This window comes from Nycticebus coucang, chromosome 19 (genome assembly GCF_027406575.1).
Source record: "Nycticebus coucang isolate mNycCou1 chromosome 19, mNycCou1.pri, whole genome shotgun sequence".
Lineage (NCBI taxonomy): Eukaryota > Metazoa > Chordata > Mammalia > Primates > Lorisidae > Nycticebus > Nycticebus coucang.
Window position 1 is genome coordinate 54992039 of NC_069798.1, and position 6754 is coordinate 54998792.

Here is a 6754-nt window from a genome sequence, read left to right on the forward strand (position 1 = left end):
TGAGGTTTGCGCTGGGAGCATTCTATACAAACTCTTGCAAATTAGAAAAAAGCACAGAACTGAATAGGGAAGAGGAACCTTAATGTATAAATTATACCAGGAATCAAGGAGGGAGGAGGGACTTTTCTTCTAGAAGGCTGTGCTGCCAGTCTTGCCAGCAGGGATGGTTGGAAGAACAACCCCTTGATGAGACTTGTTTATGAAATGTATGATGCTGTTTACTATCACTGACATTGATAACATTTTGGTTTTGTATGAAATAGCTTGGTTTATTTCTTTTTCTAGACATTTAGTCTACATTTGATAACGAGTTGCTTCCTTAGGGAAAAAGTCTTGGCAATTTAATAGTAAATTCTAAGGAGTGTGTTGCTAAATGTATTGGGTTAAGCTGGAAGAAGCGAGATTGTAGCCAAGCCCCTTTGCACAAGACATGGATGGACTTCAAACGTAATTTGCTTTTTGTTACTTTCCCAAAGTTATTCTCAGGACTAAAGGAACACATACCTTCCTATTGGCAACGGGCAGAAAATTGGATTGTTTCCCTTGGGGTAATCTCTCCTTCAGGAGAACGACTCATTGTTGATGATGATGTAAACCACCAACAAGGAGAAATATAAAAACTCAGCTCTTTCCAAAGCCAGATAAGCTCACACAGCACTTTCCACTCACATTTTGAATGCATGACTCATTTGCTTTGTATTGAAAAACACTCAAGCGGTGCATAATATACATCAGAAAGACAAACAAAAGTTTTAATCTAATATCGTAATTCTAAATAGCGTGTCAGTTGAAGCAGTTGCCATTTCTGCACTACATTAGATGTCCTGGTACTGTCTGAGATGGTGGGAAAATACAAATCCAATTAATTCATTAGCCATCTTCAAGTCCTATTTTGGAACTGATTTTGTTTTGCTACCATGCTTGGTGATATTGATAGGGAACATTCTTACTAAACCGAGCCAAATGCACTGGCCAAGAAAATCCAGAAGGTGCAATATTGGCTCAGATTTCAGGGGGTGAGGTGGTGGCACATGTTGTCATCATTAGTCACAGCCATGTTAATGCTGTATTTGCCTTACAAGTTGTTCCACTCATACACCAGTCATGTTCCATCTGTAGAAGCCTGAAAATTGAAAATCTTTTTTTTGAGACAGAGTCTTGCTATGTTGCCCTTGCTAGAGTGCTGTGGCATCACAGCTCACAGCAACCTCAAACTCTTGGGCTTAAGTGATTCTCTTGCCTCAGCCTCCTAAGTAGCTGGGACTACAGGCGCCTGCCACAACGCCCAGCTAGTTTTTTGTTGTAGTTGTCATCGTTGTTTGGCAGGCCCGGGCCAGATTCGAACCCACCAGCTCCGGTGTATGTGGCCAGTGCCCTACCTGCTGAGCTACAGACACCGAGCCAAAAAATCTTTTCTTTTTTTTTAGTTAAAAAAAATTTCCCGACGGTTCAATTCAAGAAAGAATTGAACGGTTTACATAAATGGGATAGATGACTGTTCATTTATTTTAAATAGTTTAAACCAATTTTCATTCTAAGGTACCAGAAAATACTTAGCATTGCTGCTTTGACATTTTTCCCTGACACTTTTGAGCACAGCATGTGGTTTTGATCTTGGTTCTCAGTGTGGTTTTCTTGGCAATTGTGTGGATGGGAATAAAAAAAGAAGAGTCAGTGGTCATTGAGCACTTTATGAGACAGGCACCATTCTGAGGGCTGTGCCAGAGCTGTTCCATTTAGTCCTCACCACCACCCTATTATTTTATTTTTATTTTATTTTTTTGAGACATAGTCTTATTTTGTTGCCCTCGGTAGAGTGCTGTGATGTCACAGCTCACAGCAACCTGCAGCTCTTAGGTGTAGGCGATTTTCTTGCCTCAACCTCCCGAGTAGCTGGGACTACGGGTGCCCGCCATAACGCCTGGCTATTTTTGTTGCAGTTTGGCCGGGGCCGGGTTTGAACCCACTACCGTCGATATATGGGGCTGGCACCCTACTCATTGAGCCACAGGCACCGCCCAGCACCCAGCACCCAGCTATTTTTAGAGACGGGGTCTCCCTCTTGCTCAACCTGGTCTTAAACCTGTGAGCTCAGGCAATCCACCTACGTTGGTCTCCCAGAGTGCTAGGATTACAGGAGCCACCTTGCCCGGCAGGAGAGGAGTGTTATTATCATTTCTATTTTATTAATGAGGAGCGCAAACCACAGAAATGTATCTTGCCTGAAATAAACAGTAGAAACTATGATTTGAGCCCACATCATGTGATTCCTGAGTCGGCACTTTCGGTCTTTGCCTATTAAAATAAGCAACAAGAGAAACAAGAAAAAACAAAAACAGAATCCGGCAGCAGAAAGGAATGAAGCACAGCCACAGATATCAAGATTGAGGAATTACACAGAGATATAATCAAGATAATAAACAAGCTATGAGTTTACACAGATGTAAATTAAGGCACCATGTATGGCTCTGTGCATGTCTACAAATGTTTAAAAAATGCATGATAGCCGGGCGTGGTGGCTCACGCCTGTGACCCTAGCATTCTGGGAGGCCCAGGAGGGTGGATTGCTTCAGCTCACAAGTTCAAGACCAGCCTGAGCAAAAGTAAGACCCCATCTCTACTAAAAATAGAAAAACCGAGGCAAGAGGATCACTTGAGCCCGAGTTGAAGGCTGCTATGAGCTATGATGTCACAGCACTCTATCCAGGGCAACAGCTGGAGACTTTGTCTCAAAAAAAAAAAAAAAAATCATGATAATGAAAATCTCCAAATCCACTTCTGGGTAGTTTTGGAGGGGTAGGGGGTGGTGATGGCAGGGATGCAATTGGAGACACACTAGATTTCATGAGACTGGTCAAGTTTTATTGTTTAAGCTGGTGCTGGGAACATAGTCGTTTGTTTTATTCGTCATGCTTTTTCATATATTAACTATTGCATAATAACATTTTAAAATGTCACCCCCGGGCGGCGCCTGTGGCTCAGTCGGTAGGGTGCCGGCCCCATATACCGAGGGTGGCCGGTTCAAACCCGGCCCCGGCCAAACTGCAACCAAAAAATAGCCGGGCGTTGTGGCGGGCGCCTGTAGTCCCAGCTGCTCGGGAGGCTGAGGCAGGAGAATCGCTTAAGCCCAGGAGTTGGAGGTTGCTGTGAGCTGTGTGAGGCCACGGCACTCTACCGAGGGCCATAAAGTGAGACTCTGTCTCTACCAAAAAAAAAAAAAAAGTCACCCCCAATCCCAAGCACAGAGATGGTAATAGCCTGAGCTGTAGGGGCTCAGAAAACAGGCGGGGGAAAAAGCGGAGGGAGTCCTTGAAATTCGGGCCCAGAAGGGAATTGGAGCTGTAGCTGTTGTATAGAACAAGAGAGATTTGAGATTTCGACTCAATCTGCCAGTGGATAGGATGGATTAGGGGGCAGACATCACAAGAAAGACTGTAATAGTCTAACTCTAGAATGAGGCTTGGTTCTCTCCTTCCATCTTTCCCCATTTGCTGTCTAACGGTCCCGCATCCACCATCTTAATGGAAACAAAATGCACCAAATACTTTTGTGTGCTTTGATTTTGCCACCCTCTAGGTTTCTCAGGTCTTATGCCCCTTTCCACTGTTGAAGTCCTCAGGTGGGTGTTCTCGTCCCTGTGCATGTGGTTTTATTGTTGTTTTAGACTTTGTAATCCAAAGATACCTACATTCAATCTCATATCGTGTATCCTTGAACTTGGACTTTTGCACAGGTGAAGATCACTAGCATCCTGCCAACTGATTAATCATTTTTTCCTCAATTTCTTTCTCTTCGAGTACCATGGGATTAGCTGCCTTCCTCTTTCTTAACACTCATCTATTTCCAGTTCAAGAATGGTCCCCTGTCTGTCCTATCCTTTTAACACAATGATTGGTTTTCCTTTTCCTTACCTCTCTCTCTGCCTTATCTCCTGGACTTTTCCCAGGCACTTTGTCCCTTTGCTCATCATACTTTTCTTGTCAATTAATCAAGTTTTAGAGCCAGGACATGGACATTATTTTAGCTAGCAATCCTAAGGCCTGGGGTCTCCTGCTGGTGAGGCCCATAAGCAGCCATGTGACCTCATCCAAGCCACGTCACCTCACTCAACAAGTTTCCTCACCTGTAAAAGGGCCAGGCTGTGCTTCCTCAATTCTGAAAACCTACAGCGGCTTTAAAGAATTCTGCTTCCCAGGCTCAGCAGCGTGCTGTAGCCGGTTCATGCTGGCTTGTGAGAGCCAATCATTCCACTGTCACGCCAATTGTTAAACATGGATTCACACAAATTTACAATTAAGTTATATTAAAAATGAAATATTCATCATTCAGCACTTACTGTTTTACTACATTTTGCTATTATCTGTGCTCCCAAAGCTATTTCCATCTGTTGTGTCTGTGTGGTGGAAATCACTGTTTGGCTACTGCATGTGGCCTTCTCACTTCATACCCATTCATTCATTGCCTTGGGCACTAGAAGTCAGCCGTGGTGGGAGTATCCACAGCAGGGAAGTCAGAAACTGCTCATAGTCACATAGTCAGGCCTTATTCGTTCTTTGAACTATTTAGGCTAGACATAAGAAATTGGCAGGTAAAATGTAAACAGTTCAAAGCAAAATTAAAAGTGTATAATGTCTATAAGTCTTACATAATGAATAGCAGAAGACAATGAGGAAACATTCTTCAACACTCAAACTGTCATCTGATTCAGCAAAAAAGTTGCACACATCATGGGCCAATGAGTGAAGTTCACATGTACACCTTGCTTGTTTCACCTCTGTATTACTCATCAAGGTGAACAGCACCACCACCAACAAAATCAACATTCACGCCAGGACTATACTTGTTTGTCCGCTGAAATTATAGATTGGCTATAGGCACAAGGGTAATGAACAAATCAATGAAAATGTTCTATGAGAATCAGTTGACTATATGTGGAATTTATACATGGGTTATTACAAGAGTTTTGAGATATGTAAAAATCAAGAAATATAACATCCACCCAGAAAGAAGCAAATGATGCCCTCCCAGCAACATCAATAAGATGAGCAAGTTGAGATTTGCACAGGTCGATCAGAAAGGATGTGGTCGACTGTGTTTTTTGGCAACGGACCGTAGCCCAGTCTGTCTCAAAACTTTCGTAGTGAGTTACCTACTGAGAACTACTGTACATTTCATTGTTTTTGGTAAAAATTTGTGCATGTTATGGGCTGCACTGTGTTCCACTCAAATTTGTATGTTGAATTCCCAGTCACAGTATTTCAGAAAGTGATTATACTTGGAGATAGGGTCTTTGAAGAAATAATTAAGCTAAAATGAGTGAGGAAGCCGGGTGCCTGTAATGCTGGCACTCTGGGAGGCTGACCTGTATGGATTGCTTGAGCTTGCAAGTTCAAGACCAGGCTGAGCAGAACAAGACCCTGTCTCTATTAAAAATAGAAAAACTGGCTGAGCATTGTGGCAGGCCGCCCTGTGACACTGAGACAGGAGGATCACTTGAGGCCAAGAGTTTGAGGTTGCTGTGAGCTATGATACCACGACACTCTACCCAGGGTGACTGAGTAACACCCTGTCTCAATAAAATAAAATAAGATGAGTAAGGAGGACGCTAAACCAATGAGTGGTGTTCTTATAAGAGATTAGGATGCAGGTGTGGATAGTGGGAAGACCACATGGTAACAAAGTAGAAAGGCCTCTGAAAGACAAGGACAGAAGCCTCAAGAGAAACCAGGCCTGCCAGCACTTTGGTTTCAGACTAGAGCCTCCAAAACAGTGAGAAAATGAGTCCCTATTATTTAATAAAGCCACCCAGTCCATGGGACTTCATTGTGGCAGCCCCAGCAAATGAACACAGAATGCCCCGTGTTCTTTATATCATATGACTTATAAAAATACACTTCGAGAGCATTGTGGGTTAAATTGTGTTTCTCAAAAAATTATGTTGGAACCCTAATCTTCTGGTTTCTACGGATGTGACCTTATTTGAAAATAGGGTCTTTGCAGATATAGTTAAATTATCATAAGGTGATACTAGATTAGGGTAGACTCTAATGCAATGATTGGTGTCCTTATAAGAGGGAAATTTGGACACGGAGACACACAGGAGAACTCCAAATAAGGATGGAAGCAGAGATTGGAGGGATGTGCTTACTGGCCACCACCACCAGCAGGGAGGCTTGGAACAGATCTGCACAGAGCCCAGGAGGGAGTCAACCCTGCCAATCTCTTGATTTTGAACTTCTATTCTCCAGACTGTGAGAGAATAAATTTCTGTTGTTTGAAGCCACCCAGTCTGCGGAAATTTAAGACAGCACAAGGAAACCAAAACAAAGAGCTATGGCCTCTTTCACACATTCACTAGAATGAAAATCAGACATTTATCATCTGGAATGGGAGGAAAAAAGCCAATCTATCTCACTTTCCTTGAGAGGTAGCAGGCCAGGCCAGAGCCATCAAGCTGGCCTGTGTGCACGTGTCTGCAGAGGCTGTGGGGAAGTCACTGACACGGGATTAGAACTACTCACACAGTGGGGCTCCCCATCTTCACATGATTCCTGCATTACCCTGCTGATCTGTTCCTCTGGGACAGAATGTGGTGGGCGGGAGAGGAGGCCCTGATCTGATGTCTGGTGGCCTGCGGGGCTTTTCATTTCCTGTTTTCTCTAATCTCATCACATCCTTGAAATCTTCCCCAAGCAGCAGCTTCAGCTGTCAAACTTCCTTAACCCTTCAGATCCCTAATTCATGGTTCCTACAG